The sequence below is a fragment of the Terrapene carolina genome, unplaced genomic scaffold, assembly GCF_002925995.2.
Source record: "Terrapene carolina triunguis isolate 2854851 unplaced genomic scaffold, T_m_triunguis-2.0 Scaffold58, whole genome shotgun sequence".
Lineage (NCBI taxonomy): Eukaryota > Metazoa > Chordata > Testudines > Emydidae > Terrapene > Terrapene triunguis.
The window spans coordinates 102,384,332-102,407,248 of NW_020664409.1; positions in this window are offsets into that span (position 1 = coordinate 102,384,332).

The following is a 22,917-nucleotide window of genomic DNA, read 5'->3' on the forward strand; positions in this document are numbered from 1 at the left end:
TTATAAATGTCAGCGTACCTTGCCGTAACCCAGGGGTCTCAAACATGCGGCCCACAGAGCTCTTCCCTGCGGCCTGCCAAGCTCCCCACGCCCCCCTCTGTTACTTCCTGTCGCCGCCAAACTCCCCTCACCCCTGCCCCCCGAGTTATTTTATGTGGCAGCTAAGCTCCCTGGGCGCTGCTCCCCAATGTTTGGGGCCGGGTCTCTCCCCTGGCCCCATCTGCCGCCTCCACGCACCTCCCCTGAGTGTCCCCTGGGCTCACTTGCTGCCCCTTCCCCACCCGGAGCCTGCAATTCATGTTGATTCTGCTCCGTTCTGCAGGCTTCCGGCATCACCTGCTGCCACAGGATCCTAGTGCCCCCTTCCACTAGGGCCAGGGCAGGCTGCCCTTCCTCTGCCCTTCTGCCCTAGTCCTGAGCCTCTCCAATGCCCCAAACCCCTCATCCCCAGCCCCACAGCCCTCACCCCTGCACCCCCTCCTATCCCCAAACTCCATCCCAGAGCCTGCACCCCTGCCCCAGCCCGGAGCCTGCACCCAGCACCCAAACTCCATCCCAGAGTCTGCACCCCAGACCCCCTCCCCCATCCAAACTCCCTTCCAGAGCCTTAGGCAGGTGGGGGCGGAGTTTGGGGGGGGCAGGTTCTGGGCACCACCAAAATTTCTACAAACCTGCCACCCCTGGAAGAGGCAGAGTAGGGGTGGAGTGGTGGTGCAGCCCAGTGCAGTGGGGGGGCTTTACTGAGTGTATATATTTTATTAAAACCGCTTGGAGGAGGAGGTGGAGAAGAGATGGGGCAGGGGCGGGGCCTCATGGAAGGGGTGGAGTGGGGGTGGGGCGAGGGGGGGTGTCAGTGATGTGGCCCTCAGGCCAATCCACTAGTCCTCATGTGGCCCTCGTGATCATTTTTGAGTTTGAGACCCCTGCCGTAACCCTTTGTTCGGTCTAGGGGGCAGCAAAAAGTTCTGTTGCTGACTGAGCTCATTCATTGTAACGGGCACACACATGTTAATAGACCCATGAAACATATAGGGCACTAGTACCATGCTTCATTAACAATAAACCTGGCCAATCGCCTTTGCCACCAAACCAAGTCTGTGGCTTTTTTGGGTTGTACCATTAAGGTATGCTGGGTTAGCTGCCTGCACAGAGCTGGGACGGCACACCAAAAAGCCACGCAAGCCAACTGACAACATTGGTGACACTTACATCTAATCATATTCAATAAGTACAGTGCATTATGCATGGAAGTAGAGCATGAGTTTAAAGTTAACCATGTGCTTAAGTGAATAGGGATGGACTTATGGCTGTGCCTAAATCAGTAAGGTCTTGGTCCTGAATATTGAAGTTGATGGGAATGTTGCCTTCAATGGGAGTGGAAGCAGACACAAAAATGGCTTATGTTTCATGTTTAGGTAATCACACAATGGGTTGGGCTTTTTAAATAAAAAAAATAAATGTCTGGATGTTAAGCTAAAATGCATATGGTAATGGAAATATCATGCATATTTTTACCAGTCTGTGCTGAATATGAAATAGCACCAGAAAACAGTTGGGCTAAATATGTCAACTGGATTCGTCCAGGTGTGTCATTCACTATTATAACCTTCATGATGCTCAGTATGCAAAGCCTACATCTTGGCTGGCATAGAGATATTGTCTCAAATACAGATGATGCTTCAGGACTAACCTTCACTCCTGTTATGGTCCATGGCAAAGCTCCCATTGCTGTCATTCACAATGGTATTGAGACCCTCCGTGAAATGCCTCTTGCTCACTCAGAATAGATGTTGCTAACTTCAGTTTTGCATGTGTTGTGGCCTCCTCAGCAGCAAACTCAGAACATGAGCTCAAACTACCAATGTCGGTCAGTCAAGATTCTAGGGCAACGTGTCCAAAATGAATATGATGACAATATTTCCAGACAACCTTTCCTAAACTTAGTTGTCAAACAAAGTGGCATAATTTGGCCATTTTTATTTGTGCGATTAAAAAAAGTTGGCAAAATTTTGCCCCCTCCCTGACCATTGGTTAGATTAAAGTCCCAGTCAGTATCTTCAGAGGACCATTAGCACTTACATGTCAAGGTAATAGGCATCTTGGAAATAACCTAGATAGGAAAGGCCCATAATTACAGTGTAAGCAGGTACATATGTGACCAGAATTTTTTTTTTTCACTTCTTGGGCTAGATCCTCAGCTGGTGCAAAGACACATAGCTCCATTAAGATCAATGTAGCTAAGTTGATTTACCCCAGATGAGGATCTGGATACAAATTTTTAAAAACTCTTTCCTCCACCACTTTTCTGCTTTATTTACTGGTTCCCACGGTACAAGATTTGAACAAATTAGACAAGAGAAAGAAAAGACTTTTTGAACTAGAAGGAAAGAGAAAGTTTGAGTGGATTCTGTGGTGGCGGCTGCATTGCAGTGCTCATTAGTACTTTATCATATTCTCTCTGTGTGAAATTCACTGCACGGGGGAGATCGCAGGTTCCAGAGTTCCAGTGTTTGAGGAAAGAGCAGATATGACACAAGTGTTATGTATTTAAGGCCTGAAGGCTTAAGGGATATTGCAGTGGTGCATTGGCCATAGGTCTTGTGTTGGCCATCTGCACAGGGGTGGATTTCATTCTCTGTGGTTTCCTTCATTGTTGAGACCTCCAATAAAGCATAACCAGCAAAGCCACAGCTGGGGAGCCGGGAGTCGGCTTTCTTGTAAATTTCACGGCTTCAGACAAGAATGACAGTCAATAGATGTAAGTAATGCAGTGTCTCCAGGGACACTGTGTTGCCCTAACTACACTCACATAAGCCCTATGCCTGTCTGGAGGTGGAGTTATTATGTCGGTGTATTTACATCAGTGTATTTACCAGTTAGATCTTACCCACAAAGCACGCTGTTGCCAATCCTCTAAAATTTAAAGTCTAAAGGTTTATTCATAAAAAGAAAGAAATATAGAAAATTTGTCAAAGTAATCAAGTACATACGGCAATGGCAAAGTTCTTGGTTGAGGCTGGTAGCAGTGATGGAATAAACTGCTAGCACAAATCAAGTCTCTGGAGTACATCCACACCTTGGATGGGTCAGTCAGTCCTTTGTTCAAAGCTTCAGTGTAGCAAAGTTCCTCCAGAGGTGAGAAGCAGGATTGAAGACAAGATGGAGGAGGTGATGCTGCCTTTTATAGTCCTTTTTGCCATGTGGCTCGTACTTCCTTTGTTCCAAATACAAGCTGCCCAGCACATGGCATGGAAAAACCTTAGAGTTCTGTCCATATGCATCTCCCTGCATGCCTTGCTGAGTCACAAGGTGTATCTGCCTTCTCTCAATGGGTTAATTGTATAGCTGATGGTCCTTAATGGGCCATCAAACAGGCTAGGCAGTGCTGATGCCAAATTATCTGGGGTGTCAGCCAGAAGCATAGCACAAGTTTGAAATACAGACAGTATAGCGCAAATACTTATAACTTTAAATACAAAAATGATACATGCATACAGATAGCATAATCATAACCTTGTCATAGACACCTTACTTAACCTCCTCTGTACAAGATCTGGTGCCACTATATGGCATTGGTTGCAACAGTGATCTATATGGTCACAGTTTATGTCAATAATGTCACACTGGGTAAGACTCTCATCACTGTAGTAGCTGTTATTATGGTGTTTATTCCATTAGTGCTTAGTTACTAACCAAGAACGAGGCCCCATTGTACTAGGCATGGCACAACTATGGAGCAGTGGCCAGTTCCTGCCCTGAAGAGCTTACAATCTAAATAGAAAAGATGGACAAAGGGTAGAGGATAGAGATGACAAGCAGAGTGAGCAGTGAGCTGGGCTGTAAACGGCATGTTAGTGGATTGAGGTTTTGGGGGACGGGGTGTGTTTGGTAAGAGGGGATTAGCTCAATTGAAAAATGAGGAGAAAGGTATGAAGGGCTGGTGGAGGGAGACTGAGGTGAAGAAGCTATAAGGAGGAGACTGAAGGGGGCTGGAGGAAACAGCCAATCAACATAGAGCAGGGAACATCCAGTCAAGACTGTGGCAAACATTCCCATGAGAGTATCTGAATTCCTCACAGTCAACAATGTATTTTATCTTCAAGACAGTCCTGTGCATACAGAGCTATTATCACCATTTTACAGGCGGGGAACTGAGGCACAAGGAAGATTAAGTGACTTGTCCAAGGTCACACAGGGAGCCTGTGACTGAACGAAGAATTGAGTTCCAGTCTAGTGTCTATCCATATGGTTTTCCTTCCTCCTTGCAGTAAGAGAATATGTAACAGTTTGTATAAATTAAAAAGATACAGGAAGAAAGTGTCAATATTTACACATGTTAATACCTTTAAATATTTAAATTATTCTATACATAAAACTAGCACCATGGAACTCCAGTGTTTAACAAATCTGTGTAATCTTTCATTACAGAATCTCTGTAAAGGAGACATTTTACATCATAATGCCTAGTAAATTGCCACATGCTGATTGGCCATTAAATAACAATAATGTAGCAGGAGCAAGGCAGCCAATTACATTAAGAGATGGAGACACAGTTGCAGCAGTTAAGGTTTCCCTTGTATGTGATTATCTAGTAGCTGTAAATTTCAAATGGACAACAGGAGCATTCGAAAATTTGGCTCGGCTCTGGAAATACAGCATTGGGAAGCTGTTCCTGTTACAAATCTAGAGAACATTTACTAATTTGGATTTTATGATGAGCTTCTTCTCTGAGCTATACTTCTGAAATCCAGCATCACCAGATGCTCTGTGTGTTTCCAGCCTCTGCTGTTTTGAATACATATATATGCCAAAGAAATAATGCTCAGAGTCCTGAGAACCTTGTCAAACTGCTCACATCAGGGAGAATTCCCTCAGTGATTCATTTGAATAACTGTATTCATCAGTCACTAGTTTGTTGGTTGGTTTGTCTATCCCTTTGGCAGGCAGTTAAAGAAATGACATATACATAATATAAAGAGTGTCAAAAACAATTTCCTTTTGGGTCTGCAAGTGATAAATAAATAGTAGTTTTTGTCAGTAGATCTCTCAAAGCACTTTGCAAAGGAGGTCATTATCCTTATTATATATTGAAGAAACTGAGGCAAAGGGAGGGGAAGTGGCTTACCAAATTTCTCCCAGAAAGCAACTGGTCAAGCCAGCACAATAGATCTGAGGGTCTCAACACTTCCAAAGTGCTATAACTTAACCCCTGAATCTATTATCAGGATCCTGATCAAAGGTGCATTCATAGATTCTTAGCTTCTAAGGCCAGAATGGAGAATTGTGATCATCTAGTCTGATCTCCTGGTCTTAAAGAATTTTCAGTGTATTATGTCAACACTATCAACCAAACTCATAAAAAAAAATCAAGTTAGTTTCCTGTTGATTGCCATTAATCAAATCCTGTTGATTGCCATTAATCATTTTACCCTCCTTTAATTCTTTATTCATATCAGCCACTCTATTATTTTCCTGGGAGCACAGTCAAAATGACAGGCCTAAAATTACCTAGGTCATCGTATTTACCCTTTCAAAATATTGGCACATTAACTTTCTGCTAGTCTTCTGGAACTTCCCCAGTGTTCCAAGAGTTACTGAAAAAGAGTTACTTAATGGTCCATCAAGTTCCTCTGCCAGTTCTTTTAAAACTCTTGAATGCAACTTATCTGGAGCTGCTGATTTTAAAAAGTCTTACTTTTGTAGCTGCTGTTTAGCATCCCTTTGAGATATTAGTGGAATAGAAAATGGTTTAATTTGATATGATTACATCATATTTATTTCCTAAATACAGAACAGAAATATTTATGCCTCTTCTTCATTATGTATTAACAATTTTATCAATTCCATCTAGTAATGGATCAATACCATTATCAGCATTCTTTTTGTTCCTAATATACTTGAAAAACTCCATTTCATTATTCTTAAGACTATTAGCTATAGATTTTTCCTTGTGCCCCTTTGCTTCCCTTATCAATTTTCTACAATTCCTAGTTTCTGATATATATACATTATTACAAATTTATTGTTCTTCCATTTTTTAGAATTATTTTTACAGCTGCTTTCACTGCCTCTCTAAACTAGATCAGTTTTTAACCAATATGGCCTTCTTCCTCAATTCTGGCTTTTTGTGAATCTAGTGAATGTTCTTAAATTATTCCCAATTATCATTCACATTTTTCTGATTAAATTTTTCCACCCAGCTGATTTGGCTCATAATTGTTTTCAGTTTTGTGAAATTGGCCCTCTTAGAACACCAACTGTGTCTATTGCTTTATTCTGTTTGCATATTATAACTGTGATCACATCATGATCACTTGAACCTAAGCTACCATTATTTTTTAATTCTGTCATCAGTTTCTCATTAGCTGTCGAGATGAGATCTAATATAGAATTCCCCCATGTTGGATGCAATGCTTTTTGAGTTATGAAATTGTCATGCATCATTTAGAAATTCCAAGCATGTTTAATACTGGCAGCATGAGACCTCTAGCATATGTCACTCAAAATGAAGTCCCCCATGATCATGCAGTTTTCCTTCATATACATTATACATTGGTGCAAAAGGAAACACTCATAGTGTTCCCCAGTATGATTTGGTGGTCTGTAGCAGACACCAATTAATACCCCATCTTATACTTTATCTGTTAGGACATTGATCCATAAGCATTCAAGATCATTTTCTTCTGAGTTGTCAGTAACTCAATGGCTAACACCACTTTTTACAGAGTGTCTCTCCCTAACCCATTTTGTCTACTTGATCCTTCTTGAATAGGTTATAGCCATTGATTTTAATATTCTAATCATATGAATCATCCAATCAGGTTTCTCTAATAGTAAGTAGATCAAGGTTATGCTCATAAATTAGCAATTCTGATTCCTCTTTTTTGTTGCATTGGCAAACAGGCAATTAAAGATTTTCTTCTATTTCTGTACTTTGGTTTCCTTGATTAATTTAGTCCTCAGTTACTTGATTTTTATTGTGTGTGTGTGTGTGTGTACTGAGTGCTCATATCTTCTCTCTTTTTACCCTCCTTTTTTATTTTAAGTTTTAACGCCTTCCTGACTACTTTACCCAACCCATATCTCTGAGGAGATTGGATGGCCTCCACCTCATTACAAGTGGAACCAAACTATACAGCCCCTTCTTCCAATAGAAGGTGGACCACTGTTCCACAAAGCCCAAACCTTACATACTACATCACTTACCTACCAGTGATTCATTCCCAGAATCTTCAGCCTTCTGTCTTCCTTCAAATGTGGGACAAGAAGGCTCTCAAAAGATTGTTTGGACATAGGGAATGAACAAGTCAAACATTACTTAGACAGATTAGATGTTTACAAATCACCAGGGCCTGATGAAATACATCCTAGAATACTCAAGGAGCTGACTGAACAGATATCTGAGCCATTAGCCGTTATCTTTGAAAAGTCACAGTAAACGAGAGGGATTCCAGAGGACAGGAAAAGAGCAAATATAGTGCCAATTTATAAAAAGGAAAATAAGGATAACCCGGGGAATTACAGACCAGTCAGCTTAACTTCAGTACCCAGAAAGATAATAGAGCAAACAATCAAGCAATCAATTTGCAAACACCACCATATCAAGTGGGTTCCTGCAGGAATCAGTTCTGGGTCCAGTTCTGTTCAATATCTTCATCAATGATTTAGATAAATGCATAGAAAGTACACTTATAAATTTTCAGACAATACCAAGCTGAAAGCGGTTGCAAGTGCTTTGGCAGATAGGATTAAAATTCAAAATGATCTGGACAAACTGGAGAAATGGTCTGAAGAAAATGGGATGATCTTCAATAAGGATAAATGCAAAGTATTCCACTTAGGAAGGAACAATCAGTTGCATACATACAAAATGGGAAAGAATTGCCTGAAAAGGAGTACTGCAGAAAGGGATCTGGAGGTCATAGGTAAACAGGATTCAACAAAAAAAGCAAACATCATTCTGGGATATATTACCATAAATGTTGCAAGCAAGACACAAGAAGTAATTCTTCCACTCTACTCCATGCTGATTAGGTCTCAACTGGAGTACTGTGCCTTTACCAATAAACAGAGCTGTCTCAGCTGCTTGTTCAGGGGCCCACAACCCAGCCTATACACAGAGAACAAAGAAACTACTCACTGAGGAACCATACACACCACTTACCAGGGCCTGCTACCTCCAAGCACAGACTGCCACTGATTTCAATGGGATGTGAATCAAACACACAATTAGCATAGGGCTACTAGCACTCACTGCTATAATTAAGGTCTTACTGTGCATGTGTCTTATCTTCTAGCCTTTTCAGTTGCTGCTCGATCCTGTACATATAGGAGGGGGAGAACATAACCCTGAACTAGCTAATACTCCCCCACTCCCATGCATGACAGGGAAACACCCCACTACAAATTTGTTCCTGATGCTTCTGCTCCTATACATAGGGGGTGGGGATGGACACACATGGACTCAACCATCTATTCATTGATCCTAATCTAATCTTGTATTTCTAGTCTAGCCACCATCATGGTGTTTAAATCACTGTCCCTGCTGGGCAACTTTTGAGGTAGAGCATTTTTTGCACTTCCCCTTGCTCTGGGCTCTGTCTTTAGGCACAATCTAACTCTAAATAACTCAGACAAAGATTTTCAAAGGACAATGCTAGAGAGCTTCTAAACTTTACTCTATTTCCTTGTGTTTAAGTTGCCTGTCAGTGCAAATTATACCAGTGGCATCACAGAAGGAAAAACCAGATTTCCTTGTATGATGGGCTGAGAGAGAATACATGTTAGCACAGGACACTGAGATGGCATTGCAAACAAAAGACATTGGGCCATTTTTCAGTAGTGGGACCATTGGTTCAGCACCAGATAGACAATCTGGTCTCTTGAGGTTCTAGGAAAAGTGATCTTGCACTCAATCACTATTTCCATCTGGGACATGAAAACTGTCATTAAATCTAATTCCTCTATTGCCTGTTTTGGTGAGACAGGCCAGATTGTGGTTTTGGTTGCATCTGCTCAGGGCCTTAAGGGGGAATAAGCACTCCCCTGACACCTCTGCTCAGGCGACCTGGATTTTGGGTCTGCATACACAGAAGTATCAGCTGCTGTGTGCCTACCAATCCCCCCACTCCTGACCCTCAGAGCAGGAGGGTAGAGAGGGATGAGTCAGGAGCAGGGTATTGATTCCATCTCCCAGCAGCACTGCTGAGCCAGCACATGAGATGTTGGAATTTGCTGTTTGCTTAGACCAGCAGCAAATTCCTACCCACTGTATCTCCAGTCCTTGCACAAGGGGGAAGCAGGGTGCCTCTGAGGCACAATACTTCCTGGGTCTTCTGAGTTAGTGCTGCTTAGCCACTCCCTCTTGATGAGGCCTGCACCTAAAGGCACAAACTAGCCATTAACATCTGTGTCCGTTCCTGTATGAGGAGGACTCTGCATTCAGTCTCCCATCTGCCCTCAGATTCATTTGAAATATCCACATCCTAATTTGACATTCAAATATCTTACAGCTCAGAAGCCCTTTGCTGACCTTTCACTCCTTAATGAGTTGAAAAAAAACCAATGGTGGTGTTTGTTTTTTATATATATAAAAAAAACAAACAATTTCTTATTCACTCCTCATTCCATTTATCATTCCATTTCTCTTATCATTTCTTTTCATTCTCTTAATGCCATTCCATAGACTCGCACCTCCTGGTATCTCCTTGACTTCTGGTATTTCACACCTGTCTCTTCATATCACTGATTAGTGTTTGCACTTCCTTGTTCTTCCAGATTGACATTTTTCTGCTCCCAATGTATCTGTCTCTAGATGGACAAATAACCCTCAGGCATGAAGCAATCCCTCTGCAAGTGCGGTACATTTCTCATCCATGTCCTCCTTCCCACCGTTTTGTCACACTGAATATCACCTAGCACCTGTCTTGTACTGAACTCTGCAGACATTGAAAAGCTCAGGGCTAGGTTCACAATGGGGACTTAGATTTAACGTGGCAACGCTTAACTTTTAGGTGCCCACTGCCTAATGAAATCCACCAGTCCTGAGTTAGACACCCAGGATCCCGGTACAATGCATGTGGAGAGTTAGGTGCCTAAGAACGTGATTCACAAAAACCAGAAAGCTGAATGGGAAGCTGTCTAACCAATAGGAAATGCTGAAGAAAGGGGTTGGGCCTAAGCCCTGCCCCTCAATAGAACTTAGGTGTCTAACTAAGGCACCTGTCTCTGCTTGGGATTCACAGCCATTAACCTTCTTCTGGAGTCAGTATTGATCTGGCTGAGGCACATTTCTCTGAAACACTAAGAAGGAGGAGGTACTGTCTACTCAATTGGCCCAGGATGGAATTTCTGGTCAAAATGAGAGTGAGACCTCCACACCAAAATATCCAGTAGCCCAGTGCTGCAAATCTGGTAGAGCAGGGACTTGAACTGCATCTCCCACATCCCATTTGAGCAACCTAATCACTGGGTTATTCTGGCATAGATCTCACTCACTCATTTTTTTCATTGAAAGATTTTAATTGAAAGATTTTGGTTCCAATGCAGACCAAAACAAATAGAATTCTTGTTTTCCAACCAGCCATAGTCACAACTCACAACCCTTACTCCTGAAACTGTGACAAAGGATGCGCAAAAATATCAGACACTTTTCTAATAGGACTGGTGAGAAAGGTATGGAAGTGCACACCACTTGCCTAGCTGGTGGCACGGTGAATACTTAGAAAAGACTTTGTTGCTTAAACCTCTATCCCTCACTAATGAGGCCATGGAACCCATTACAAATATGTAGACTGTTATATATTCAGATGGAGGACAGGACATTAAGGCTCTGATCTTCAAAGATGCTTAAGGGATTTGGATGTCCAATTTCCATTCATTCGAATCCCTTGGGCAGCCTTGAAAATCTTAACCTTGTTGTGCTTCTTCTGAACCCTATTCAGCATCACTGACAACAAGAGATTACAAATATGACTATATACATGCGCGCGCACACACACACACACACACTCGCTGCGGGCCAGGTAGACTGTTGTGAAACTGTCTGTGACATCTATGTCCATGCTTCTATCTCCCACAAGCATTGGGCTTTGATTGATATTGTTGGTAACTACGGTGGCTCCCACCTCCCAAAGTATTCCGAAGAATAGCTTTGGGGCCAGTGACTTGCACAATTCTCAGCAATCTATGTATTGTAAACTACGTTCCAAGGTCTTTGGACTGACAGAGATTGTGGTTACAAAAAGTTGCATTGCAACTTTTAAAGCAGACTCAACGTTCTTTGACTTAACTGGACAGAAATGATGGGCACAAAATTGTAAGAGGGAGAGGTCAAAACATCTACCTCCCTATGTTCCAGTTGGCAGGGTGATGCTGAAGTCAGTGCTACTAATATATAATGCAGAAGGAGTGAGGTACAGTGATGACTCAACAGGTGTTTCACATGCTGCCAAGTGAGTCGTGTATCAGTTGGAAAGGAGGTCATCTTAATGTGATAAACAGCTTACGTGCCTGCCTAGGAGATAATGTGCCAGGTCCTCAGTGCATGCCAATCAGCATAGTTCCATTGACTTCAGTGCAGTTATGTTGATCTGGCCCATTATATTTGGGGCCATTCAGGCAGTGGTTTGCTTTGGAGGTTGGGTGGAGCTGCACCAGCCCAATGACTGTTCAGAGTGATGGAGACACAATCCCATCCAGAGCTGTCCCAAGTAGCTACTGTTTGTGCACTTCTCAGAGGAAGTGAATTCTGAGGATGAAATTGAATGAAGAACTGGAGAGGGCCTGATGCTCTATGGTAGGCAGAGAGATCCAGGGGAGAGAGTTCCAGGGGCAGAATAGAAGAACAGTGAGTAGGAGACAGAATCATTGGCAGAGCAAAGTGAGCAAGTGGGAGTTGGGCTAATAAGGAAAAAAGACAGAGATGTAATAAGGGAGACGATTGTCCAGGGCTTTGAAGGCAGTGATGCTTGAGTCTCCTACAGAAGATGGAAGGAAACTAGCAGAGGGATTCAAATAGGTGAATAACATGCCACGTGTTTGTAGGATCAGGGCCTTAGACTGTCAGGCCTCTGAGGCTGCATCCTTGGTGCCGGGCCTAATGAATGGTGTAGTGTGTGAGGGTCTCTGGATCTGGAACCATACAAGACTCCATTGATCCACTATCAGCACTACGGGAGAAGCCGCCTACCCTGCTGCTCTTTCTCAATGAGCCATATCTGACTGCAGCCTTGTGTTCCATCAGATGCAGACTCCCACTCCACTGAAAGGTTCCTTAAATGCTGAAACATTCAAGTAGGTACTTGGTTTGGGTAGTTTGGAAGGATCACTTAAAGGCTTAAAGGCTGAAAGCCTTTAAGTGATCCTTCCAAACTACCCAAACCAAGCATCTACTTGAATGCACAGCACCCCTTACAAAAACAATGTAGACAGCCAACTGAAGCACTATGAATTTATATCAAAATAAGCCTCTTTAGGACAGGATTAATTATATTTTACCACAGCAGTGGAATAACAAGTACTGCAACTCAATCGGCACCCAGGAGGGTCTGCGTCTGGAAGTCACTTCCTGGAGGAGCCGAGATAAATCTAAAGCTTATTCCTCTGAAACAACAAAACCCTCTGGAACTGAAGCAGAGGTCTCCAGATTGTTGGACATGAAGATTACCTGCACTCTCAGAGCCGTAGCATTCTAACTATACTACAGGGAAGGCGGGGTGAGGGGTGAGGTGAAGTGGGAGGTTAGTCAAGCAGAACTTACCCTGCAGAGTAGGAAGTCCTCAGCTGACTGGGTGGAATTTAAAAATTCCCAAACCATTCAGTTTGGGAGCTCAAATTTTGCCCTTATTTACTCCTGAAATCCTATAGAGTACACTGGAGTCAGACAGATTTAAGAGATGGTAGGGTTTTGCTGTGTTATACCTTTGACAGAGTAACAAGCATTGTGGATGGGGGGAAGTGGTAGATGTGTTATATCTTCACTTTAGGAAGGCTTTTGATACTGTCTTGCATGACCTTCTCCTAAACAAACTAGCAAAATACAGTCTAGATGGAGCTACTATAAGATGGGCGAATAACTGATTGGAAAACCATTTCCAGGGAGTGGTTCACAGTCAAGCTGGAAGGCCATAACAAGTGATGTCCCACAGGGATCAGTTTTGGGTCCAGTTCTGTTCAATATCTTCATCAATGATTTAGATAATGGCATAGAGTTCACTTATAAAGTTTGCTGACAATACCAAGCTAGGAGGGGTTTTGGAGGATAGGATTAAAATTCAAAATGACCTGGACAAACTAGAGAAATGGTCTGAAGTCAATAGGATGAAATTCAATAAGGACAAATGCAAAGTACTCCACTTAGGAAGGAACAATCAGTTGCACACATACAAAATGGGAAATGACTGCCTAGGAAGGAGTACTGCAGAAAGGGATCTGGGGGTCATAGTGGATCACAAGCTAAGTAGGAGTCAACAGTGTAACACTGTTGCAAAAAAAGTAAACACCATTCTGGGATGCATTAGCAGGAGTGTTGTAAGCAAGACCAAAGAAGTAATTCTTCTGCTCTACTCCTTTCTGATTAGGCTTCAATTGGAGTATTGTGTCCAGTTCTGGGCACTACGTTTCAGGAAAGATATGGACAAATTGAACAAAGTCCAGAAAAGAGTAACAAAAATGATTAAAATTCTAGAACACATGAACTATGAGGGAAGATTGAAAAAAAATGGATTTGTTTAGTCTGGAGAATAGAAGACTGAGAGGGGACATGATATCAGTTTACAAGAACATAAAAGGTTGTTACAAAGAGGAGGGAGAAAAATTGTTTTTCTTAACCTCCGAGGATAGGACAAGAAGCAATGGGCTTAAATTGCAGCGAGGGCAGTTTATGTTGGACATTAGGAAATACTTCCTAACTGTCAGGGTGGTTAAGCACTGAAATAAGTTGCCCAGGGAGGTTGTGGAATCTCCATCACTAGAGTTTTTTAAGAGCAGGTTAGACAAGCACCAGTCAGGAATGGTCTAGATAATAGTCCTGCCATGAGAGCAGGGGATGGACTAGATGACCTCTCAAGGTCCCTTCCAGTCCTATGATTCTATGTTACACAGTTTTTACCACCGTAAAAATAGAAATACAAGAAAGAAATGTACATAGATTGCAAACTATGAGCCAAATTATGCCCAGGTGATGATTAAAAAGAACCAGGGTTTACATGCATTAACAGAGCTTCAGGTCTTATTTCCATTACAGAGGATGGTGGGATAATGCATCTGCAAATTATCATTCAAATGCAGAAATTAATATCAATTTAATCAAGTTTATAACTAGAGCTGGTCAAAAATTTACCTATGATTTTTTTTTCTGTTGGAAAATGCTGATTCATTGAAAGCTAAACATTTTACGAACATGTGTTGAGTATGATAAAAGTTCATTTTGAAAATAACATTGAAAAAAAGCATTTTGATAAGGTGAAGAAATTCTGTTTCAACATTTGTGGAATGGAACATACTGATTTTTCTATTTTGAAACAATTTTTTGTTTCGATTGTTTAAAATTTATCAATATAAAAGAGTAAAAATTGGAAAAAATTTGTTTTGCAGGACAATTCTTTTGTTGTTGGTTGGTTTTTTTTGTTCTATTGTTGTTACATATAGTAAAGAATTTTGAAACTGAAGAATTCCCTGTGAAACAAAAAATATGGTTCCCAACCAGCTCTATTTATGACTTCTTCAAGTTCACTCTCTGAGAACCTCAAGCACTCAAACTATGCTAGTGAGAAAATTTGCAAAAATAAAAACCAACCAATCAATTAAAGCTCATATACTTGGATAAATTCTCTGGACGGTGAGCTGCAGACTAGATTACCATAATGGTCCCTTCTGTCTTTAACATCCAAGAATCTATGAATATCCATCAAAATGAATTTCAAATAGAATATTCAATTGTGTTATTTGTAGTTTGTACCATATTGGTTAGTTACTGACATCAACCAATTAAAGTATAGCATCAATAGCACCATAGCAGGCTACTTTGTAACTCACTAGTACAACACACATTTCAAGTGTGAATACTCGCAACAAACTTTTCATGAACTGTTAAAGAGGGGAATAATTCTGTGGACATTATTCAATAGCAAATACACTTGGTGATTTTACAGCCTCCTCACAAACAACTCATTAAGGGAGGGGAAACTCTAGGAATACATGGTTTGTTGCAAATTATTTACTTAGATCTATTCCCAGTTCACACTCTTGATTTTAGCGTATGTTTGCCTGAGGGTAGCATATCTAAACCTTCCCTTCTGCCAAATTGGATTTGCCAAAAAAATGTTAGAGTAATGCCATTGTCACCATAGAGTTGTTTCATTTTATAAACCTGTGATTGTTTGTTTATTATTTGTGGGAAGCCGTTTTCGTTCGGGCTACTAATGCAAAGACTGTATTTTGCTTTTTGGTTTAAGACAGATCTAAAGTGTGATAAACTCCCCAGGGCTTCCATTTTTGGATGTCTAACTTGACACATAGTTATTTAGGTACCTAATATTAAGTTCCCAGGTCTGTTAATATTGGTCAGAATAACTCCATTGGCTTCAGAGGAGTTACTCTGTATTTACATTGATCCGAGATCAGAATTTGGCCCCAACCCCAAAGTTGGTCGTTCATTATCTCAGCCATGAAATACTAAAGGACAAGGGTAAACCCTGGCCCCATTGAAGTCCATGAGAGTTTTGCCATTGATTTCAATGAGGCCAGGATTTCACAGCAAATGTCACCCACAAGAACCCCAAATGACAGTGAAAGGGAAAAGAAAAAAGGGAGCTAGTGGTTTTTGTGTCAGCTACATAAAGAATGTGTTGATTCTGATTAACCAAGCTCTTAGATTCTACAAATCATATTTGGATGGAGAGATGATCTAGAATAGATTCATAGCTTCTAAGGCCAGAAGGGACCATTGTAATCATCTAGTCTGACCTCCTGTATAACACAGGCCATAGAGGTTCCGCAAAATATTTCCTAGAGCAGATCTTTTAGAATCTTGATTTTAAAAAATACCAGTGATGGAGAATCCACCATGACCCTTGGCGAATTATACCAATGGTTAATTACCCTCCCTGTTATAAATTTATACCTAATTTCTGATCTGAATTTATCTAGCTTCAGCTTTCAGTCAATGGATTGCAATATACCTTTCTCTGCTAGAATGAAAAGCCCATGATTAAATATTTCTTTCCCATGTAGATACCGATAGAATAATCAAGTCATCCATAGACTCAGAGACTTTAAGGCCAAAAGGGACCATCATGATCATCTAGTCTGACCTCATTGCAGGCCACAGAACATCATCCACCCACTCCTGTAGTAGGTCCATATTCTCTGGCTGAGTTACTGAAGTCCTCAAATCTTGACTGAAAGATTTCAAGTGACAAAGAATCGAACATTTACTCTAGTTCAAAACCAGCAAGTGACCAACATCCCACACTGCAGAGAAAGGCAAAAAACAAACAAACCATGATCTCTTCCAATCTGGGGGAAATTCTTCTCCAACCCCAAATATCACAATCAGTTAGACCCTGAGCATATAGTCAAGACCCATCAGCCAGACACCTGGGAAAAATTTCTCAGTAGTAGCTCAAAGCTGTCCCCAGATAGTGTTTCACCGATAGCTATTGGGAGATGTTTGCTAACATCAGTCACAGATGGGCTGTATGCTATTGTAGGCAACCTCATCATACCATCCCTTCCATAAACTTATCAAACCCTGTCTTAAAACAAGTTAGGTTTTTTGTCCCCCCTATTTCTCTTGGAAGGCTGTTCCAGGACTTCACTTCTTTGATGGTAAGAAACCATCTAATTTCAAGGCTAAACTTATTGAGGGCCAATTTATATCCATTTGTTCTAGTGCCAGCATTGGCCCTTAACTTAAATAGCTCCTCTCCCTTCCTGGTGTTCATGTGCCAGTTCCTTTAATATTCTTGGATGGAGATTTATCTGGGACCCCTGATTTGGTCCCATTAAACTGTTTGAGTTTGGTTTCCACCTCAGATGTGGTACTCTCTACTTCCATATCCTTGTTCCCATTAGCCACCTTGCCACTGTGTGTGTGCAGATCAGTGATCAGAAGAGAATGGGCTTCCATTTTCAATAGAGTGGATTACAGATTGTTGGGATGGAGAGGGCTAAGGAAGTTATCCCATGGAATTGTGGGATACTTCCGGCTGACTCTTGGAACCCAAGTCAGGTGGAGCTGCATCTACATTGCGAAGAAATAGGGCTTGGACCCTGGATCCTGGCTTAACTTGAGCGTCGACCCTCCCGCCCTGCAGGGTCCTGAGACCCTGAGTCCAAGCCCTGGGTTAGCACAATTGCAGTGCAGACGCAAGGTGGGAGTTAGGCTTGAGCACAAGCTCAAGCTTGGGCTTATATTGCAGTGTAGACATGCCCTTGGAGTCTATATCGCTACAAGGAATGTTTCCTAATCCTTTAATCATCCTTTTGGCTCTTCTCTGAATCTTCTCCAGTTTATCAACTTCCTTCTTGAACTGTTGGCACCAGAACTGGGCACAATATTTTAGCAGTGGTTGCACCAGTGCCAAATACAGAAGTAAAATAACCTCTCTACTCTTACTTGAGATCGCATTAGCTCTTTTGGTCACAGAATCACATTGGGAGCTCATGTTCAGCTGATTATCCACCACAACCCACAAATCTTTTTCAGAGTCACTGCTTCTCAGGATAGAGTCCCCCATCATATAAGTATGGACTGCATTCTTTTTTCATAGATGTATAAATTTACATTTATCCATATTAAAATGCATATTTTTGCTTATGCCCAGTTTGCCAAGCGATCCAGATTACTCTATATCAGTGACCTCTCCTCTTTATTATTTAGCACTCCCCTAATTTTTGTGTCATCTGCAAACTTTATAAGTAATTATTTTGTTTTCTTCCCAGTCATTGATATGAATGTTAAATAGCATAGAGCCAAAAAACATTCCCTGCAGAACCCTACTAAAAACACAGCTGCTCAATGATGATTTCTCATTTATAATTACCTTTTGAGAGCTATCAGTTAGCCATTTTTTAATCCATTTAATGTGAGCCACATTAATTTTATATCGCTCTAGTTTCTTAATCAAAATGTTGTGCGATACCAAGTCAGGTGCCATACTGAAGTCTAAGTATACTATGCCCACACTATTACCTTTATCAACCAAACCTGTAATCTCATGAAAAAAAGATATCAAGTTAGTTTGATAGGATCAAATATCCATAAACCCATGTATCAGAGGGGTAGCCGTGTTAGTCTGAATCTGTAAAAAGCAACAAAGGGTCCTGTGGCACCTTTAAGACTAACAGAAGTATTGGAGCATAAGCTTTCGTGGGTGAATGCCCACTTCATCAGACGCAAGTCATCCACAAAAGCTTATGCTCCAATACTTCTGTTAGTCTTAAAGGTGCCACAGGACCCTCTGTTGCTATAAACCCATGTGTGATGCAGATGCCAGCTCTTGCCAAGTCTGTAGGCATCAGCTGAGGGCTGACAAGTTCATAGCTGGAAACCAGACCAGCTCACCTATATGTTAATATTGTTCATTACAGGTGCTGAGCTTGCAAAAATATGTTTAGTGTTTAGACTCCGTGAAATGCTTGTACGGTGCTCCATACATTAATCTTACTTGTAATGTCTGTATTATATGCCACAAGATAAAATATGTTTGTTATATAATTGTAAAAATGCCTGCTCTGAATCTGTGAACTCGGGAAAAGTGGCTCTCCACACCCATCCAGGAAGACTATCAAAATTAAGTGGGCCATTGTAGGACAAAAGCTTTGTTGATTGATTGCCCCATCCACCTATGGAGAAGTACAAGCAGAAGGCCTCATCCCATCAGTTTAAATACTGGAAGAGGGAAATAAAGGGAAATAAAGATAGTGGGCATGAAGATTTTTTTATCACTTTGCTGTTTGCATTCTTACAAGGGCTAGAGCTGAGCTAAGAAAGAAAGAGCAGAGATTCCACAGGGTCGACCTGAGTTTAGCTCTAAAATAGGGTTGCCAACTTTCTAGTCGCACGAGACCAAACACCCTACCCCTACCCCTTCCCCGAGGCCCCACCCCTACCCCTCCCCTTTCCCCACCCACACCTTCCCCCACCCTCCCGCTCACTACATTCCCCCTCCCTCAGTGGCTTGCTTTCCCCCACCCTCACTCACTTTCACTGGGCTGGGACAGGGGGTTGGGGTGTGTATGTGGGGGTGAGGATTCTAACTGGGGGTGCGAGCTCCAGAGTGGGGCCAGAAATGAGGGGTTCAGGGTGTGGGAGGGGGCTATGGGCTGGGGAAGGGAGTTGAGGTACGGGAGGGGGTGAGGGCTCCAGATGGGGGTGCAGGCTCTGGGCTGAGGCTGGGGATGGGGGCCATAGGATGCAGGAGGGGGCTCCAGGCTGGGGGGGATGATGCCAAGGGATTTGGAGTGTGGGAGGGGGCTGCTGGTTGAGGAAGGGGGTTGGAGTGCAGGAGGGAGTGAAGGCTCTGGAGTGGGGCCAGGGATGAGGGGTTCAGGGTGTTGGAGGAGGCTCTGGGCTGGGGCAGGGGGGGTGTGGGCTCTGGGGTGGGGCTGGAGATGAGAGGTTTGCGGTGCAGGAGGGTGCTCTGGGTTTGGGATCGCTCAGGGTTGGGGAAGGGGGTTGGGGCTCGGGGTTGGGTTGTGGTCTTACCTCAGGCAGCTCCCGGTCAGTGGACAGCATGAGGGCTAAGTCAGGCTGCCTTCCCATCCTTGCACTGCGCTGCGAGTGCCCAGGAAGCAGCCAACAGGTTTGGCTCCTAGATGGGGGGGCCAGGAGGTTCCACACACTGCTCTCGCTTGCAGTCACAGCCCCCGCCCCCCGCCCCCAGCTCGCATTGGCTGGGAATCAGCCAATGGGAGTTCAGAGCTGGTGCTTGGGGTATGGGCAGCGCGCAGAGTCCCATGGTCCCCCTGCCTAGGAACTGGACCTGCCGGCCGCTTCTGGGGTGCAATGCGGACCCAGGACAGGTAGGGACTAGCCTGCCTTAGCCCTGCAGCACCGCCAACTGGACTTTTAACATCCCAGTTGGCGGTGCTGACTGGAGCCACCAGGGTCCCTTTTCGACCAGGTGTTCCAGTCAAAAACTGGACACCGGGTCACCCTACCCTAAAAAGACATTCAGTGCTGAAAGATTACTACATCTCTGTCATCTTTTGAATCATAGACTGAAACTCATTTGTATATATATGCTTGCTTGCTTTAACCTGTAAATAATTCTAATTTCTTTTTCCTAGTTAATAAACCTTTAATTAGTTTATTACAGGACTGGTACAGGCATTGTTTTTGGTGTGAGATCTAATGTTCAAATTGATGTGGGGTAAGTGACTGGTCTCTTAGGAGTGGGAGAATATTTTGGGTTTAAATGACCATTTATCACTAAATCCAGCTTGCCTGGGTGACCAGGTAGCCTGGGGAGCCCAACGGGACTGTCAGTCACGCCATGATAAGATTTATAGTAATTCAGGAGTTCATATTTGTTACTGGCTTGGTAAAATCTAATTATAGAACATAGCACAATTTGGGATGTCTGCCCTGCTTTTGACAGTCTGCCCTGAGGTTTCCACTCACGTTGGGAACCCACCAGACAGCGTGACACTATGTTGATTTGCATTAATTACATTACCCTCCTTTAATTCTTGTAGTTGAGTCCCATATCATTCACTCCATTGTCTTACTACAGATCGATGTCAGACTGACAGGCCTATAATTAACCGGATCATTCCATTTACCCTTTCTTTAAATTGGCACAATGTTAGCTTTCTTCCAGTCTTCTGGAATTACCCTAGTAGGAAAGGAATGGTCCTCTCCATGTTAAGTGGTTACATACTAAAGTGATGTGTGATATAGAAAACAGACAGATTTGGCAGAATTATTAATTGCAATTAATATCTGTTGCAATTTAACTCTTTGTTTCTTTGTGAACTGTTCACAGATTCATCCTGATTTCTAGGAATGTACTTATTTATTGGTAGAGTTAGTTGACAATTTTTGAAATTTTCAAAGTTTTTATGACAATTTGGGGCAAAACTTTTTTGAATTATTATTATTTTTTCTTGTTTTTACTAGCTTATAGAGTAGATCTAATTTTTCAAAAAATTGCTATTTCAAATAAATGCCATTGCAAGGTTTTTTTCACTGCATTTTTCTACCTTTTCTGCTCATATCCTTTACCCAAACAATTTGTGCAAAACCACATTTCCACTTAAACTTTTCAACTGTTCATTATTTGTGTTGTGTGATTGTGCACCTAAGTTGTTTCTTTTCCCTGACCAAATGACTGAAACTTTTAAAATAAGAGAATTAGAACAGAAGAATAGCAAGAAACGCACTTTCTGGTAAGGATGATAATTTGAGCTAAAATTTGTGAAACTTTGTGGATTTGTAAATATTTTCACAAGTATCATATAGGTATCCAAATACTCAAATAAATAAATAATACAAACCCATAAATAACAGCAAACTCAATTCCACTGCTAGAGTTGGTCAATATATTTAAAATTAAATATTAATTGAAAACTGGCCTTTTTCCAAAAATGAGATTTTAAAAAAAATGAATTTGCATTATTAATGAAACCTGAAAACAAAACTTTTTCTGTTTTTCTTTTTTCCACTTTTGCAATTTTTTTCATTTTCTCCTTCCTTCCTTCCTTCCTCAATGGCAAAATTCAAAGAAGGTAATATAGATTGATGAAGAAAAAGGAGAAAAAGAAAAAAAGAGGATAAACAAAACAAAGAACATTTGTATATTTATTTAAAAATGTGAATGGTTTTGAATAAATGAAAAAAATAATTTTTTTTGAAATGTACAGGACAAAAAATTGCAACTTTTTTGAATGTTTGTTAAAAAACATTATAAAATGTTGACCAGTTCTTCTCACTGAACTATGTTAAAATATTTGCAAGTCATGTTTTTGTAATATTCAAACAACTCTGTTTGATACCACATGCCAATCACTAAAAGCCTGTAAATATATTTTCCTAGGGTAATATTTTGAGAAAGTGTCTGATAATGACTAAATGACTTTTATACAACAGCAAAAAGAATATTAACTGGGTTTAGTGCCCTTTGTCATTTTATCCTGCTTTAAGACCAAATTTTATTTATGAAATACACTTAATTTAACAGGGATCAATCTGTGCACATCAGTTCCCCACAGTCATGCTAGTCTATTAACACTTTGGTTTAAAGGTTATGTGCATATGTGTGTGAATTGATGGTGTTCCTTTGCATCATGTAATGCACTGAGGAATTAATTTTCAGAAATGTCTACTCATTTTGAGTGCCCAATTTGACACTCCTAGAGCCTACACTTTCAGTATACTTTCAGAGTACTTAGTATTTTTATAACTTTTCACGTTCAAAGCACAGCTCCAGTTGACTTTCATTACAGGTGTGAGCACTCAGCACTTCTGCAAATAAGACCCCAAGTGTCTCATGTTGAGCACCTAGAAAATGAGGAACACACAGTTAGTGGCCATTGGGGAAAAGTCTAGTTTATGTGACCTGCCTAGCCTCAAATAGGAACTCCATGGCAGAGGCAGGGATAGAATCCATTTACCCAGGGTGACATTCAACTCTTTTAGCCGTAAGACAATCCATTCTCTTCCTGCAGTCCCCTGCCTCATTCACGACACATCTTCCAACTTCAGCAACAAATGATGCTGGGATTCTACAGACAATAGCCACATTCACTCCACAACTCTGATTAATTTCCTGAGCAATGTCCATCCTGTGCACTGAATGAGGCAAGAATCCTATGTGATCATGTAATTAAAGACTGTATGATAATGCATACCTACAAGAGGGCTGAATCCTAGCATTTCCTAATTTTTGAATACTTGACTTTGCAACATTA